At 44.5% G+C, this 18208-nt stretch overlaps 1 long non-coding RNA gene across 1 annotated transcript; it reads right to left on the reverse strand.

The window, feature by feature from the left end:
- Window positions 1-4985: 4985 nt before the first annotated feature.
- Window positions 4986-13012, reverse strand: LOC113894734. Its single transcript, XR_003511648.1, has 3 exons — window positions 12946-13012; window positions 8447-8524; window positions 4986-5356 (listed from the first exon to the last, which is right to left on the reverse strand). It is a non-coding gene; the product is annotated as an uncharacterized LOC113894734 (long non-coding RNA).
- Between the last annotated feature and the right edge of the window lie 5196 nt (window positions 13013-18208).

Below are 18208 nucleotides of genomic sequence, written 5' to 3' on the forward strand. Positions count from 1 at the left end.
AGGGAACAACAGACTGGTTCCAAATAGGAAAAGGAGTACGTCAAGGCTGTATATTGTCACCCTGCTTATTTAACTTCTATGCAGAGTACATCATGAGAAACGCTGGGCTGGAAGAAGCACAAGCTGGAATCAAGATTGCGGGAGAAATATCAATAACCTCGGATATGCAGATGACACCACCCTTATGGCAGAAAGTGAAGAGGAACTAAAAAGCCTCTTGATGAAAGTGAAAGTGGAGAGTGAAAAAGTTGGCTTAAAGCTCAACATTCAGAAAATGAAGATCATGGCATCTGGTCCCATCACTTCATGGGAAACAGATGGGAAACAGTGGAAACAGTGGCAGACTTTATTTTCTTGGACTCCAAAATCACTGCAGATGGTGACTGCAGCCATGAAATTAAAAGATGCTTACTCCTTGGAAGGAAAGTTATGACCAACCTAGATAGCATATTCAAAAGCAGAGACATTACTTTGCCAACAAAGGTTCGTCTAGTCAAGGCTATGGTTTTACCTGTGGTCATGTATGGATGTGAGAGTTGGACTGTGAAGAAGGCTGAGCGCCGAAGAGTTGATGTTTTTGAAGTGTGGTGTTGGAGAAGACTCTTGAGAGTCCCTTGGACTGCAAGGAGATCCAACCAGTCCATTCTGAAGGAGATCAGCCCTGGGATTTCTTTGGAAGGAATGATGCTAAAGCTGAAACTCTAGTACTTTGGCCACCTCATGCGAAGAGTTGACTCATTGGAAAAGACTCTGATGGTGGGAGGGATTGGGGGCAGGAGGAGAAGGGGACGACAGAGGATGAGATGGCTGGATGGCATCACTGAACTCGATGGACGTGAGTCTGAGTGAACTCCGGGAGTTGGTGATGGATAGGGAGGCCTGGCGTGCTGCAATTCATGGGGTCGCAAAGAGTTAGACATGACTGAGCGACTGATCTGATCTAATCTGATTCATTTTTGAGGCCAGGATCAATTCATTTCTATCAAACATTCATAGTAGTGGCTCTCCAAAGAGATGAGAAAGCTTCTTGTAAATCAAAGTTACCCCTGTTAGGAAAATAAAAGCCTGAGTTATGTACAACCACCTCCTGAGCTAGTGACTGTCAAAGTTTAAGGACTCAGACTCATTAGTAAGAATTTTACTTTATATCATAATCCAGAATATATGTATCCACATAGATTTCATAAGACAAGTCCTTATTATATATTCTCTATTATATTTCTTGTTGTTGTTCAGTCACTCAGTTGTGTCTGATTCTTTGTGACCCCATGGACTGCAGCACACCAGGCCTCCCTGTCCCTCACCATCTCCCAGAATTTGCTCAAACTCATGTCCATTGAGTCAGTGATGCCATCCAACCATCTCATCCTTTGTCATCCCCTTCTCTTGCCTTCAATCTCTCCCAGCATCAGGGTCTTTTCTAAGGAGTCAGCTCTTCGAATCAGGTGGTCAAAATATTGGAGTTTCAGCTTCAGCATCAATTCTTCCAATGAATATTTAAGATTAATGTCCTTTAGGATGGACTAGTTTGATCCCTTGTGCAGTCCAAGGGACTCTCAAGAGTCTTCTCTAACACCACAGTTCAAAAGAATAATTCGTCAGGATTCAGCTCTTTATGGTCCAACTTTCACATCTGTACATGACTACTGGAAAAACCATAGCTTTGACTAGATGGATCTTTGTTGGCAAAGTAATGTCTCTGCTTTTTTAATATGCTGTCTAGGTTGGTCATAGGGCTTCCCTGATAGCTCAGTTGGTAAAGAATCTGCTTACAGTGCAGGAGACCTCGATTTGATTCCTGGGTTGGGACGATCCCCTGGAGAAGAGAAAGGCTTCCCACTCCACTATTCTGGCCTAGAGAATTCCGTGGACTGTATAGTCCATGGGGTTGCAAAGAGTGACTTTCACTTTCACTTTCAGGTTGGTCATAGCTTTCCTTCCAAGGAGCAAGCATCTTTTAATTTCATGGCAGCAGTCACCATCTGCAGTGATTTTGGAGACCAAGAAAATCAAGTCTGTCACTGCTGCCATTGTTTCCCCATCTATTTGCCATGAAGTGATGGGACTGGATTCCATGATCTTCGTTTTTGAATGTTGAGTTTCAAGCCAACTTTTTCACTCTCCTCTTTCACTTTCTTCAAGAGGCTTTTTAGTTCCTCTTCACTTTCTGCCATTAGGGTGATGTCATCTGCATATCTGAGGTTATTGATATTTCTCCCAGTAGTCTTGATTCCAGCTTGTGCTTCTTCCAGCCTGGCATTTCTTATGATGTGCTCTGCATGTAAGTTAAGTAAGTAGGGTGACAATATACAGCCTTGATGTACTCCTTTCCCAATTTGGAACCAGTCTGTTGTTCCATGTCCAGTTCTAACTGTTGCTTCTTGACCTGTATACAGGTTTCTCAGGAGGTGGCTAAGGTGGTCTGTATTCCCATCTCTTTAAGAATTCTCCATTTTCTACAATATTTTTTAAGTTGGTTATGACCTACTAAATTAATTTCACTGACCACTGATGGGTCATGACCTGTCGTTTAAAAAGTACTATCATAAGCAGAGGCCAGGGACACTTCTAGGTAAAGGGAATATCGATGCAAAGGCCCTAAGTTTGAAGTTCTCAGAACCTAGGAAGGCCAGCAGGGCTGGAGCTGGTTGGATGGGAAATGAGGTGTTAAAGATCAGTAGGAACCTGTCATGAAGTCTGCAGGCCACGGCAGGAACTTTGGGATTTACTTTTATTCTGACGGAAACTCCAGTGGCTTCAAGCAGGGAAGTGACATGACATAATCTATTTTCAAAAATAGTTTCTCCTGACCTCATGCACAGACCAAGGATGATTCCAGGATGACCTAATTTTCTCTAAATTGAAAACAAGCTTGGAATGACTTTAAGATCCTCCAGAGGATTTTTCTCACCCCAAATTCATTCCGTCAAATTCCTTCCATGGTTCTTTCCCTTATGCACCAGCTTCTACCCTCTGCTGGGCTCCTCTGGAGACCAGAGTTTTGCAGAAAAGACTGAAGGTTTAGACTTCGCCTTCTATCGAGATCAGTACCTTTATTGTCCTCCCATCCCTAAATACCCACATGTTTGCTCACCACACTGCCTTGCTGACTGCAGTCCTGCCCACCCGGGGATTTGTTTAATTTTCTGATTTGCAGTGTTGACACTTGGAAGGATGTCTCTCCATTTTGGCAAGGAGCTCCTTGCAGCCTGGAAGCACGTCTCCTCTCCCAGGGCGGGTCTCCATATCTGCCGGACAGCGGGAGCACCTTCTATTGGGAGCCGCCAGTAGTGGGCTAAGTCCTGTGTCACACAGGCTGCAGAGGAGACTGGGAGGGGGCTGTGTAACAGGAGACAGGAGACAAGCAGATTTCCCAGGGCCTGGGCCTCCTTCTTGGCCAGTCCCCAGGAGATGAGTTCCAGCTGCTTTTCTTTCCTTAATCTTCTTCCTCTCCCCATCCCCCTTTCCGGCTGGGCTCCCAAACCCTCCCACCTCTGGCCAGCCCCCAAGTCATACAAGATTTGGGGTAGAAAGCCTGAAAGTCAAAAAGGAGGAGTCCAGGGAGTGGGCAGCTGAAAGGCAGAGGAGGATCCACTTCTCTTCTCGAGACCTGGTCCGCTGCTCTGGCATCTCTTGTCCGGATAAAGACCACAGGGTGACGCAAACATGGCAAACGTGCTTTCCCTTTGTCCATTAACCCCTCACCTCTGTCTGGCCCCAAGTCGGTGAAGAACACCAACCAGGTTTCTTTTATGTACTTGTGGTTTCCAAAATAGGCGTTTTCAAGGCCTGGAAGTAAAGTTACTTTTAGGAAAGAGATAGAGGGAGGCAGAGGAAGAAGAAGGAAAGAAGAGTTTGCTTTGAAAAGTGGAGAGCTTGGAGAAGGAAATGGCAACCCACTCCACTATTCTTGCCTGGAGAATCCCATGGACAGAGGAGCCTGGTGGGCTACAGTCCACGGGGTTGCAAAGAGTCAGACACGACTGAGCAACTTCACTTTCACTTTCAAGAGAGTATATAAAAAAGAAAAACTAAACTGGAAAGTGGAGAGCTGAGTGAGTCAGTAAATGGTAACGATTAAGAGCAGAAGTCCAGATTCACAGCCAACTGGTTTACAATCCTGTCTTTGCCACATGTTCACTGTGTGAAACGGGGTTGGCTACTTTCACCTCGCTGAGCCTCTGTTTCCCTATCTGCAAAATGGACATATTTGTACCTACATTCAAGACTGCAAACTAAATGGGGATTCTATTATTTAATATTTATTTACTTGGCTGTGCCGGGTCTTAGTTTCAGTATGTGTAATCTTTAGTTGTGGCCTGCCGGATTTGCAGCATGTGGGATCTAGTTCCCTGATCAGGGATTGAACCTGGGCCCCCTGCGTTGGGAACGAGGAGTCTTAGCCACTGGACCACCAGGAAAGTCCCTAACAGGGATTCTTAATGCAATAATAATCTACCCTGGTAAGAACTTGATGAATGGCAGGTTTACTATAGCTAATATTAAAAAGAGCATTGGAATAGGAGCTGCCGGTTACTTTTGATGGAAAGAAGACCAGGAGAATAACTGTTGAGGAGTTTCAGAAACATGAGCTGTAAATTTAATACTGTATATATTTTAAAATCATGTTTGGTGTCTTCCTGTGAACTCTGTATCTCATCAGTCATGATCCTTACAAGTGTTCTGATAAGCACATATGTTTATCCCCATTTCACAGATGAAGAAATTGAGGCCCAGGAGGTGATGATGTAATAAAGAATGTAAAAGTACCTTGGGCTTCCCAGGTGGCACTAGTGGTAAAGAATCTGCCTGCCAATGCAGGAGACGCAAGAGGTGTGGTTTGGATCCCAGGGTCAGGAGGATCCCTGGGTTAGGAGTAGGAAATGGCAACCCACTCCAGTATTCTTGCCTGGAAAATTCCGGGGACAGAAGAGCCTGGTGGGTTACAATCCATGGAATTGCAAAGAACTGGACAGGACTGAGCCACTGAACACACACAAAAGTACCTGGTATATTGCAACATAGTACACAAAAGCAAGACTGTTTCTTGTCACACAGACTGACTAGCAGTGAGACAGTATCCAGAACCCAGATGTTCTGTCTTCAGTGTTCTCTGCACGGGGTCTCAAAAGACGGACGCCTAGCGTGTGAAGAGAAACTGAGCCAAGTTTAGGCAGATGGAGGAAGGTCTCAGGTATAAGCTTGATGATTTATGTGGTTGAATCTTCAAGCCTGCAAGGGCCTTGAGAAAGCAGGGCCAGGCAGGAAAAGCCAAGGCCAATCACTGATCCCAGAAGTAATGTCTGAAGTTTGCAGCCACAGTGATGATAGATGTAAAATGGGAGGTACGCATAATCTAAAAACAAAGCAAATTAAATAATAGAAATGCCTCCCCAATGAAAATCCTTTTGAAGGCAAGTCAAGCTTAGAACAAAGAAACCATTCACAATGAGATAAAATTAGGGGGTTGCATTTTATAATGTGGAACAACTAAAGGGTCTTATTCTTTCCTTTTAAGCCCTGAAAATCATGGCTTGGCTTTCAATCAGCAAGACCACAGAACTAGTTCTGGATCCCAATCAGTGATTTTGTTAATGAGAACCAAGAGAAGCAAACTGAGTGTGGGTTACTTGCTGAAAATAAACATAAATCAGAAATCAGACTTGTACTGGAAGATGCCAAAAGTATTCAAGCTGCACATCTGGTCCTATATTCTCTTTGGAAGATTTCTGAACATTACTTTTCTCCCTTTTTTTTTTTAGTCTCAGTCTGCTCTTCTAATGGATCCTTCTGAGTCTTCTTTGTATGAAATTAAAACTGCTATTTCCTTTAGAATAAATGGCTACTTGGATATCTTGCAAGCCCCTTAAACTCAGCATGTCCAAAAACAGAAAACAGACGTCTTTGTTTCCCCTAAAACTTTCGACCCATTGTAACCACCTCTCAGCAGCAGCCTTCTCATCCACCGTGTCACCCAAACCAGAAATCTGCCTCGAGTGCTCTTTCTCCTTATGCTGCTCTTCCTGTCGGCGACCACTAAGCTCTCGCAAATCTCTACACTTCGCTCCATCTCTTCAACCTCACATCTGATGCAGGCTCCCATCGTCTCACACCTGCATTGCTAAATGACAGCTGTAAGGGCTTCAAGCCTCAGCCTGTATGCCTAGACTCTTTGCACATTGTCCCAGTCCAGACCTCAGCAACCCACACACTGGCTGCAGGATTCCTACAGCACTAACCTACAGCACTAACCAGGCTAACCTCCCTAACAGTCCCCATAGGCCAACACTGAGGGCCAAGAGAGAGGAAAGCCTCCAGACCAGCCAAGGAAAAGGAGCTGAAGAGACAAAGTTATCAGTGGACTCAGTAGATGAGCAGACGGAGTTGCTCGAGTCATGTGGCCTCTTTGCAATGTTGTCACTGTTTAGTTGCTCAGTCGTGTCCAACTCTTTGGGACCCTATGGACTATACCCTGCCATGGAATTCTCCAGGCAAGAATACTAGAGTGGGTAGCCATCTCCTTCTCCAGGGGATCTTCCCAACCCAGGGGTCGAACCATGTCTCCTGTGTTGTCAAGCAGATTCTTTACCACTGAGCCACCAGGGAAGCCCTTCTTAGCAATTACAGCTATTTTTTAAGGGTACTATTTCTAGTAGGTGGCTCAGACGGTAAAGTGTCTGCTTACAATGCAGGAGACCCAGGTTCAATGTCTGGGTCAGGAAGACCTCCTGGAGAAGGAAATGGCAACCCACTCCAGTACCCTTGCCTGGAAAATTCCATGGATGGAGGAGCCTGGTGGGCTACAGTCCATGGGGTCACAAAGAGTCGGACACGACTGAGTGACTTCACTTTAAGGGTACAGTTCAGTGGCCTTAATGCAGTCACATACCTGTGCCACCAGCACCACCATCCATCCCCGGAACTTTTCAATCTTCCCAAACTGAAACCACATGCCTGTTAAGCACTAGTTCCCCGTTCTTCGTCCCCCAGCCCCTAGCAACCAATTCTACTCTGTCACTATGAATCTGACTACTCTATGTGCCTCAGATAAGTGGAATCTTGTGTGTCCTCTTCTTTTGGCCTCATTTCACCAAGAATAATGCCTTCCAGATTCATCCATGTATCAGAATGTCCTCCCTTTTTAAGGTTGAATAGTATTTCATTGTATTTATATACCACATTTTATTTGTTTTTATCTAGTTGGCTGCTTTGGGTCTTAATTGTGTCATGTGGCATCTTTCTTTGCAGCACACGGGCTCTAGTTGCAGAGCTCGGGCTTAGTCATTCCTCAGCTTGTGGGATTTAGCTCCCCAACCAGGGATGGAACCTGTGTGCCCTGCATTGCAAGGTGGATTCTTAACTACCTGACGAGCAGGAAAGTCCCTGTATGTACCACATTTTGTGTATCCATTCATCCATCAGTGGACATTTGGATTGTTTATACACTTTGGCTATTGTGAGTAATGCTGCTATGAATGTGGGTATACAAATACCTGTTCAAGTTTGTGCTTTCAATTCTTTTGGGTTATACTCAGAAATACAATTGCTGAATCACACGGTTTAATTGTCTTTAACTTATCTCCCCACGAAGACTGTCAATTCTTAAGAGACAAAAACTGGTTCTAGATACAAATATTTGTTGAGTAACTGATCATTAACCCAAGTGAAAAGGATTTTGTAAGAGACAGAAAGTTACAAAGGAGGGGAAGGGCAGGAAGGGTTGGGGCCTTCAAAAGGTTCAGATCCTGGTGAAATTTACAAACCTTTGATCAAGATCTTAAACAGATTAGAGGATGGGTGGGAGCTCCCAGGGAGACCTTATCGCTTGTGCCTAAATTCCATAAGCAGGTCTTGGAGCCAGACCACCTTGCTCTACACCCAGGGGGAGAAAAGAGCATAGACTCGGTTTCCAAAAGTGTTTCTTGGCCTGGTGTATCTTTCAACATCTTCTTTTAGACATAGTTTGGAAGCCACAGGACTAACAATGTTATTAGTCTGTATACTAGCAGAAAAATAAAAATAAAAAAACACTGTTTCCCAGGCACCTATCAGGAAAGAAGCCAACTATATAAACTGAATCATTCTAGCTCTGTTGATTAAACTGATATAAATGAAATATTATTCCTAAAACTGAAAAGAAATGTTAATAAATGAATGAATTCTTTTAGCTTTCATCTACACCTGATTTTTCCTTGGGAAAATAAATGTAATTTTTTTGGTGAGCCTATTGTTAAAGGCCACCCAGTAACTATTCGTTAATGTATTCATTATTTATTCAGAATATATAGTTACTCATTCTTCCATTCAACAACTCTTGTCAGTATTTCAATAGTCATTCATTCTTTCTTTCAACAACTCTTGTTAATATTTCAATGGTCATTCTTTCATTCAACAACTCTTGTTAGTATTAAGAAAAAGTTAAAAAAAGAAAACCAAAAACACTTACATAAGACTCCTATGCGCATCATACTAGAGGAATGAAAATGCAGCAAGCTCAGCCCCTGACAGTCCAGAGAAAAGTTTGCTGAGAAGGGAAAAATAATACACAACAAGAAGGATCAGAGCTTGTCATTCACGTTCGGCTGAGACTTTCCTGCCTAGAACCGCTCAAATACAGGGCAGAGTTTACATATGTAAATGTAAAGTCTCCATTAAAATACACTAAGTGGCTGCAAATGGGGAGAAGAAAAGGAGAGCCAGTGGGCTGGGCTAGAGGAACAGGCCTCCTCAAACTCACCTTCAAAGTGCCCATCTCACTTGTGAAAATTCTCCACATTTTAACGTCTCTCAGTCTTCCAGCATCTCCCCTCCAGGAAGCCTGCTCCTACCTCCTCCTCCACAATACTAAACCACGTACTATTTTGATCCTATAGCATAAAGTTAGGTGTACAGGAGAAGGGTTGATTAAATAACTTCTAAAATCCCCAAAGGTTTAATGATCTAAAATTCACAAGAGGGAATTCCCTGGCAGTCCAGCGGTTGGGACTCTGTGCTTTCACTGCTGGGGCCCAGGTTCAATCCCTGATCAAGAAACTAAGATCTGGCAGCATAGCCAAAAGTAAATAAATAAATAAAATTCACAAGAATAATTATCATTTATTTGAGCACTTACTAATATGCCAGGTATTTTACACTCATTGTCTCAATTGACTCTTACAATGGCTATAAGAGATACACACTTTTTAAATGCCCATTGTATAAAGAAATGGAGCCATGGGGACTTTCCTGGTAGTCCAGTGGCTAAGACTCTGAGCTCCCAGTGCAATGGGCCTGAGTTCAATCCCTGGTCAGGGGACTAGATTCTACAGGCCACAGGTAAGAGCCAGCACAGCCAAATAAATCAATACATTTAAAAAAAAAAAAAATGGAGCCATGGAGAGTTCACTATCATGGCCGAGTTTACAGAGAAATGGCAAAACCCAGGATTGTCAGACTATAAAGCCCATATTCTAGGTGCTTAAGAGTTAAGTAAGATCTCAGGTGGTCTTGGCCTCCAATGGCTTGGAGTGGGGCTTGGGTTCCCAGCCAGAGATTGAGGCCAAGTCACAGCGGTGAGAGCACCAAATCCTAGCCACTATACCAATGGTCAGTGACAAGGGCCCTGGCGCTTTGGTTTTGCAGAAAAGAATTCCCACAAAGATGGAAAGTAGTGAAGCAAGTAAAGTATTTATTAGAAGGGAAAAGAGTACAGTCCATGTGGACAGACACATGGGCAGACTCAGGGAGAGAGAGAGCAACTGAGTCACGCCCTCATGGCTGTTTGAATCACTTTTATGGGATATTTCTTCCGGGTTTCCTGTGGCCAATCACTTTGATTTGCCTGGATCACGGTCCATAGTTGGTAGATCTCAGGATCCTCCTGTGTGTGCACATGCATCTCTTAGCCAAGATGGATTTTACTGAAAAGACATCTGGGTAGAACATCCCTTGACATAACTCCCCTTTGGCCTGCAAGGAGCCTTTTCTGGTTATGTGTGGTCAGAGAAGTCTCCTGACTTCATGGAGAATATGTGGTCTGGGCAGGGCCCAGTCTCCTCCCTTAATTGTCCTATATTGTCTTGACATTTCATGAATCTGTAATTGTTTTACCCTGTAGGGGGTGGCATCTGCCTCCTGCCTCAAGTACAGATGCCACACTCTCTCTCTCTCTTCCACCTCTGTCTCATAGCATTGGCAGCCCCTATGCCACATTTATCTGTCCTCCCTGTTGTATAACCATTTATATAAATATCTTTTCAAAACATGAGTTCCTTGGGAATGGGACGGAGAAGGCAATGGCACCCCACTCCAGTACTCTTGCCTGGAAAATCCCATGGACAGAGGAGCCTGGAAGGCTGCAGTCCATGGGTTGCTGATGGTCAGACATGACTGAGCGACTTCACTTTCACTTTTCACTTTCATGCATTGGAGAAGGAAATGGCAACCTACTCCAGTGTTCTTGCCTGGAGAATCCCAGGGATGGGGTAGCCTGGTAGGCTGCCGTCTATGGGATCACACAGAGTCGGACACGACTGAAGTGACTTAGCAGTAGCAGTAGGAGTGGGAACATGACCATCTTTGTAACACTCTCTTCTCAGAACACAGGAACTGGCACACAGGTGCTCAGATGATATCAGTCACCAGAAACTTTACAACAGTAAGAACACTTCATTCTTAACAAGTATGCATGAAGATCTGTACCTTTCTCCTGCTCTGTTGTGTTGTTATTGGAGACTATGTCTCTGAACATAGCATTAGCTCTTTTTCATATTTACTGAGCATTTCTTGAAAGCCAAGTACTCTGCTACATCCTTTAAAAGATACTGTCCTTTTGGAGCCTATAGGTTACAAGACAAGATAGATGCACAAACGAGTGTTAGTCGCTCAGTTGTGTCTGACTCTATGCGACCCCATGGACTATAGTCCACCAGCCTCTTCTGTCCATGGAATTCTCCAGGTAAGAATACTGGAGTGGGTTGCCATTCCCTTCTTCGGGGGATGTTCCTGACCAAGGGATTGAAACTGGATCTCCTGCATTACAGGCAGATTCTTTACCATCTTAGCTACCAGGGAAGCTCATAAACAAGTGAGTTCACTATAAAGCAGATTGTGATAGGCAGTAAGGCAGAGACATAAAACATTTCATTGAATTTGATGCCCTTGATTGGAAGGTGCATCCTTATTTTAGATATTACTAAGAGAGAAAGACTACTGCTAATTACCCTATACACAGCCTTGATGTGAAGACGTACTCTTATTTCAGAGATGTTAGAATGTTTTTAAAATATGCCCCTTGGATGAAGTAGTGCTGAAAACACTATTCTAATTAAAAGAAGTCAGTTCCAAAACACCACATACAATATGATTCTATTTATATGAAATGTCCTGATAGGCAAATCTATAGAGACAGAAAGTAGACCATGGTCGCTTAGGGCCGGAGAAGATTTGGGAAAGGTTTAGGGGTGTAGATTGGTGAGTGACAGTTAAAGTGTGGAATGGAGGTAGGTGATGAAAATATTCAAGAATTGATGGTGGAGATGGTGGCACAATTCTGTGACTATGCTAAAAACCATTGAATTGTATGCTTTAAATAGATGGTATGTGAATTATATCTCAGTAGCTGTATCAAGAAAGCTATAGTTCAAAATAACACAATAGAAGGGCAGGGGTTTTGGGGAGAGATTAAGTCAGATGGGAAGGGACCAAGGAAAACTTTTAGGCATGGGCATTAATACTTAGAATATAGTTGAGAAACTTTCCTGATGTTCCAGTGGCTAAGATTCCAAGCTGCAAATGCAGGGGACCGGGGTTCGATCCCTGGGCAGGGAACTAAATCCCCCATGCTCCAACCAAAACCTGGTCCAGCTACATAAATAGATATTTTTTAAAAAGAAAAGAAAATAGTAGAAATTGTGCCATGCAGAAATAGAAGATGGAGTGGGGGAAGGTGATCCAGGCAGAGGTAAGAGCTTAAGCAAAGTCCAGGAAGCTAGGGTACTGGATAAAGTTCAAGTGTTAGCTGAAGGAAGGGAGGGTGGACTGGAGGAAAGGCTTGCAGGCAAACTGGCCCTCATGCGGGAAAGCATCGAACGTTGGGCTACAGGCTGTGGTTTTTTGTTCAGCTTGTGAGGAAAAGTCTTGAAATTTTCCCAAGTGCCAGCCTTTAAGATTTTGGCAACCCCGTATCCAAGGAAAATGTACTATTAAGGCTTTTCTTCCAGCCACAGGGCATGGTTTCTGACCTGACGGGCAGTAAAATCCCCTTTGGAATTTGGAGCCAGATGACAAAAAGGTTAGAAAGGCAAAGGGCATTGCCACCGGAAGCGTGGTGTTTAAACAGATGCTGGGAAGAAGGGAGGTCTGTGGCAGGGAGCCATGAAATTCCAAAGGTCACTGCAGCAGAGCCAGGAAGCTGAAAGCAAGAAGCCATCCGTGTACCAGGCGTCGCACAGGAGGAGTTAGAACCGCACTTCTCTTCCAAAGAGAGTGAAAACTGAGAACAGAATGAAATGGGGAGGAGGAAGTGTGCGGAGTTACGGGAAAGAAAACAGTGAGCATCTCAAGCCCAGGAGAGTCAGTGCAGTGAAGCAGGCTCTCCTGGGCTCAAATATTGTTGTCTGGGAGCCAAAGCCTGAATTTGCCTACCCTGAGCTAAGTGGCAAGAACCTGGGGCCAGGGAGGACACCAGGGTATAGAGGTCAGAAGCACAGGTCAGAGTTTGAAAGGCACTCTGGCTGAGCGATTCCCCTGTGGGTAGGAAGCAGTCCTGGGTGCCCCCTTCTTGCCCCTATTCCTGGGAAGGGGACTCCAGGCAGCTCTCCAAATTTAGCCCAACTCTGAAGAGGGAGGAAAAGGAGTGTGGAGAGGAGTGTGCAGAGATGGGAGGACTGCAGAAGGCAGAGCAGCAGGGAAACCAGGTGGGAAAGCATTGCACTAATAGGCAGAGAAGAAAATGGAGAGGCTCACCGGGGTCTGTCTGCCCTTCAGCTCCGTCTCTTCCGCTTCCGGGAGAGCTTTTGTAAGGGAGCTAGTCATTCAGTTTAAATAATAAAAACAGCACAGTCCACTTTTTTTTTTTTTGGCCACACTGAGCAGCTTGTGGGATCTTAGTTTGATGACCAGTGAACCAACCCAGGCAGTGAACACGCCAAATGCTAACCACTGGATTGCCAGGGAATTCCCCACCTTCCACTCTCTTATTCTAACCCCAAATGCTGACACAGTTCCCAAGATGGACAGAAGGGGAACGGGAACTCAGAAAAGCTGCTGTAGAGAGCCATGGGTGTGCCCAGGCCTCCTTCTGCAGGGGAAACAGCCTTTGATTTAGAACAATCATGCTCAAGCTAACCAGTGCAGAGTGGGGTGTCGGGCAAAAATGATAACTAATGGCAAAGTGTGCTAAATAGAAGTGTGTTTTTTTCACCTGGAATGTAAACCTACCGGCTACTACGAGGGTTGGAGGCCATGGAATTGCAGCTTGGGCCTGTCAGGACTCCCTGCCCGCAGAGATTAAGTGCTGACAGAGGTCACACAGTCTGGGTTTTTTCAAGCAAACTCTGAAATCCTTTCCTCTGGGTCTGTACCCATACCCCCAGGAAGAACCACTTGGCCAGTCCTGTAGATCTGATAAGGCTCTTGCTTTCTTCCTTAAGGTCAAGAGAGGCCTGTACCCTGCCTGCTTCCTGGATCCAACTCAGCTGCCCTCTTCAGCCCAGAGGCTGTGACACCCGGGCTCTGGTTCCAGCCAAAGCCATAAATGTAGGGCAGGGCAGGGCAGAGGAATCAGTCTGGAGGGGCTATAGACTTTTTGTTTGTGTGTTTTGGCTTCACCCGGCTTTGTTGAAGCACACAGGCTTTCTCTAGCTGCAGTGCTTGGGCTTAGTTGCACTAAGGCACATGGGATCTTAGTTCCCCAACCAGGGATAGAACCCAAGTCCCCTGCGTCAGAGGTGGATTCTTAATGACTAGATCATCAGGGAAGTCCCAGGGTTATGGGTTTTAAAGTGTAACTGGAAGTGGGTATTTCTGTCAAAACCGTGTTAATCACTCAGTTGTGTCCCACTCTTTGCCACCCTATGGACTGTGGCCCGCCAGGATCCTCTGTCCATGGAATTCTCTAGGAAAGAAAACTGGAGTGGGTTGCCATTTTCTTCTCCAGGGGATCTTCCTGGCTCAGGGATCAAAATGGTAGGTACGGCTAAATGTGGGCGTGGAGGATGTCCTGAAAACCAGACATAAAGCATTCCAACATGCTCCCTCAGAGATTCAAGTACTTCCGGCAGATCTGTACCTGTTGTGGATGAGCTAACCACAGCCTCTAGTTCAAACTGCAATATTCAACAAATAACTTGGTGATGATAACTTCCCCCTGAAATAGTGCCCAAGGAGAAAATGCATTTATCCCATCAAAATTAAAGCTGCACAATGATTTGAGATCTCACCGTAAGCAAATACATTGCCTTTCTGGTTTTATACATCAGGCTCCCTAAGCATGCTTAATTTGAGCTTTCCTCTTGTGCTTCGAGGACAAAAATTTCTGGCCCAGGAAACTGATGGTCAGTTCTCAAAGGATGTTGAGATCATCCTGTGAGTCCTCTTTCCACCAGGTGTTCTAGTGTCTGTAATTTATTCTAAAGCATTTGTTTACAGGGCTTCCCAAGTGGCCCTAGTGGTTTAAAAACAAAACAAAAAAAACCCCACCTGCCAATGCACGACATGTGGGTTTGATCCCTGGGTCGGGAAGATCCCCTGGAGGAGGGGATGGCAAACCACTTCAGTATTCTTGCCTGGGAAACCCCAAGGACAGAGGGGCCTCTTGAGCTACAGTCCATAAGTTTGCAGAGTCGGACACAATGGAAGTGACTTAGCACACTTGTAAGTGTTTACAATGTGATATTACATGTGTGTTTCTTAAGCCAAAATCCTTGGACTAACCAAGAAAGCTCAGTGAAGCATCGGGCAGCTAGCATTTCATCAAAGTGTCCTTCTCTAGAGCCAGTATCTGGATTATCATACTTCAATCAACAACCAATTATTTTCCAAAAGCTGTACTCAGTGTCAGAAATGGGTTTTTATTAGGAAGGTAAAAGGTAGTGGCATGTGGGAATCTTAGTTCCCCAATCAGGGATGGAACATGTGTCCCCTGCAGTGGGCCACGAGGAAAGTCCCAGTAATGATATTTTAATGCACATAACTGATGTTAGAAATGGGCTTTCAGTGGTGAAATTAAAGGAATTCTAAGTAGATAGAGTGGCTAGAAAATAATAAAAGTAATCCCTATCCTTCCACGAATGAAGTATAAAAATCCAGCGAGGCCTGCGCCCAGATCTTTACTGAGGGTATCTGAGGCTAACTGGTTCCATGATGAGGTACTGATTTGTGAGAATTTCTGATTGTCTGGTGCCCATTAGAAACCATAGATGCTTTCCTGGAACAAACCTTTCCCGTGCAACTAGTGGAAACACCTCAAAGGGCTGAGATCTTGGACTTAAGCTCCGAGAACCGTTAGATGAACTGTTGTGTGTGTTGACTAGCAAATATTTATCTACTTATGTCAGTATATGTGGCAGGACTTGGTCTGAAACTTGCTTTCATTATAACCTTGAAGTGAAATATAGGAAAATAGCCAATCTTTTTTTAAAAATATTTATTTATTTATTTAGTTGCACCTGGTCTTATTTGCAGCATGTGGGATCTTTAGTTATGGCATGAGAACTCTCAGTTGCAGCATATGGGATCTAGCTCCCTAATCAAGGATGGAACCTGGGCCCCATGAATTAGGAGTGTGGCATCCTAACCACTGGATCGCCAAGGAAGTCCCGGAAGTAGCCAGCTTTTACCCTCCTCAAAACTTCTTTAGGGGCTACCACTCTCTATCAACAAAAACAAGTTTGCTGACCAAAGTGTCTCATTTCAAATCTCACTACCAGGCCCTAATTCCCACTCCATACCATGACAGCAACACTCCAGGCCTTTCATATTGCGAGTTAATGGCTAATGCATAGAAAGTCCCTTAGCAAACACTGGTTAACACATTTGATGAATAAATAAATAACTAAATGACTTAAGTGAACGAATAGATGGAATTTGAAAGCAGTAGAAGGGTCATTTCGGCTACTGAGGCCCTACTCTCCAGTTTCCTTCCTAAAACTTTCCCCTCCTAATTGACTTCCCACCATTATAAACTAGCGAATATCACCGTTTGTGTTAGACCATCTTAAATCTCCTAGGACATAAATTCTTTGAAGGCAGAATTACATATTTCTATGTTCTGAAGAAAACCCAACATGCATTTTTATCTTCTATTAGAGAATATTTCTGACTATTTCTGTAATATTATATACAGTTGTCCCTGATTTGGAGAATTGCTTCCAGGGCCCCCTTAGAAACCAAAATCTACAGATGCTTAAGTTTCTGATATAAAATAGTGTAGTATTTGCATATAACACACATCCTCCTGTGTACTTTAGATCATCCCTAGATTATTTATAATACCTGCTGCTAAGTCACTTCAATCGTGTCCAACTCTGTGCGACCCCATAGATGGCAGCCCACCAGGGTCCTCTGTCGCTGGGATTCTCCAGGCAAGAACACTGGAGTGGGTTGCCATTTCCTTCTCCATTATAATACCTAACACACTGTAAATGCTACATAAATAGTTGTAAATACAATGTAAGTGTTATGTGAATAGTTGCCAACTCACAGAAATTTAAGTTTCGGTTTTGGGAACTTTCTGGAACTTTTTTTCAAGTTGTTCTCCCACCCCAACTCCCCAAACCATGTGGCATGCAGGATCTTAGCTTCCTAACCAGGAATTGAACTTATACCTCCTGCAGTAGAAGCACAGAGTCTTAACTGCTGGACCTCCAGGGAGGTCCCTTTCACAGGTATTTTTGATCTGCCATGAGTTTCGCAGAAGACTGACTATATCAGAATATTTCTATAGTATTCTGTAAAAATGAAGGTACCAAACAGGATTCATGAGGATTAACTGTTGATGATGTAAACCTAATAATGACAATAATAAAAATAGCTGATAATACTAAGCATCTACTCAACACCAGGCTATCTACGTGCTTTGTTAAGTACTGGGTCATTATTTTACACAATATCCTCATAAATTAGCATTATTATTTCCGTTTGACCATTAAAAATTCCTTGAAGTTATATTACTTGCCCAAGGTCACATGGCTCGTAAATTCCAGGGCCTGTGTAACCTCACGCCAGTGCCCTGGTCATTATGACCATGGAATCTCTGGCCATGAGATGTTCACCAGGTCAGCAGGTCCTGACTCTAGACTGACTGCTATACTCTGCCTTAAGGAGTTAGTCCCTGCCCCAGTTCTCTGAAGATTTCAAGTGCCTGCCTATTTCTCTCCCTTCCCTAGAGAAGTTCAGCAGGGTTCTCATGAAGAGCGACATTCACAGACCCTGCCAGGACAACTGTCTGTGTGATCACTTTTTTTTTTTAAGTCGCTCAGTCATGTCCGACTCTTTGCCACCCTATAGACTGTATAGTCCATGGAATTCTCCAGGCCAGAATACTGGAGTGGGTAGCCTTTCCCTTCTCCAGGGGATCTTCCCAACCCAGGGGTCGAACCCAGGTCTTCCACATTGCAGGCGGATTCTTTACCAGCTGAGCCACAAGGTTCAAAGAGAAGTTCTGTTGTCCTCTCGGAGAAGACCCAGCCTTACTGCAAAGACTAATATCGTTTATTTTTTCCCTGGATTGCCGGGAACTGATTTGGAAAGCCAACAATGCCATGCTTTCTGAAGGGCGTTACATAGGAAACAGATGTTCAAATTCAGCTTGGGTTCATGTTCCTTTGCGGTGGATAATTCCTTGGCTCACCTCTCTGCCTGAGGCACTGCCACCCAACTGATGGTTGGTGGAGACTGAGTCCCCACAAAGCAAAGGAGGAGGACCACAGCCTGCTGAGCAGGGCATGCGAGGAGACCACCTCTGGTTTCCTCAGGCAGCAGGCAGAGGCTCTAGGGAGGAGCCGGCCTTGGCCGTTGGCGTGTCATTGGCTGCCAGTCCTGCTGGCAGAGAGCCCTGGGCCTCTCGCCAGGGCTTTCAGTATGATGGATGGGAGCAGGCTGGCAGGCCCACTGCACAGCCGTGACCTGAGACTGTGCACGGCCTGGCTCAGACTCTGGGGCTCATCAGAAGCAGGAAATTGGATGGGCAAAACGTTTCCAGTATTTCAGAACTGGGATGAGAAGCTCC

The sequence above is a fragment of the Bos indicus x Bos taurus genome, chromosome 6 (genome assembly GCF_003369695.1).
Source record: "Bos indicus x Bos taurus breed Angus x Brahman F1 hybrid chromosome 6, Bos_hybrid_MaternalHap_v2.0, whole genome shotgun sequence".
NCBI lineage: Eukaryota > Metazoa > Chordata > Mammalia > Artiodactyla > Bovidae > Bos > Bos indicus x Bos taurus.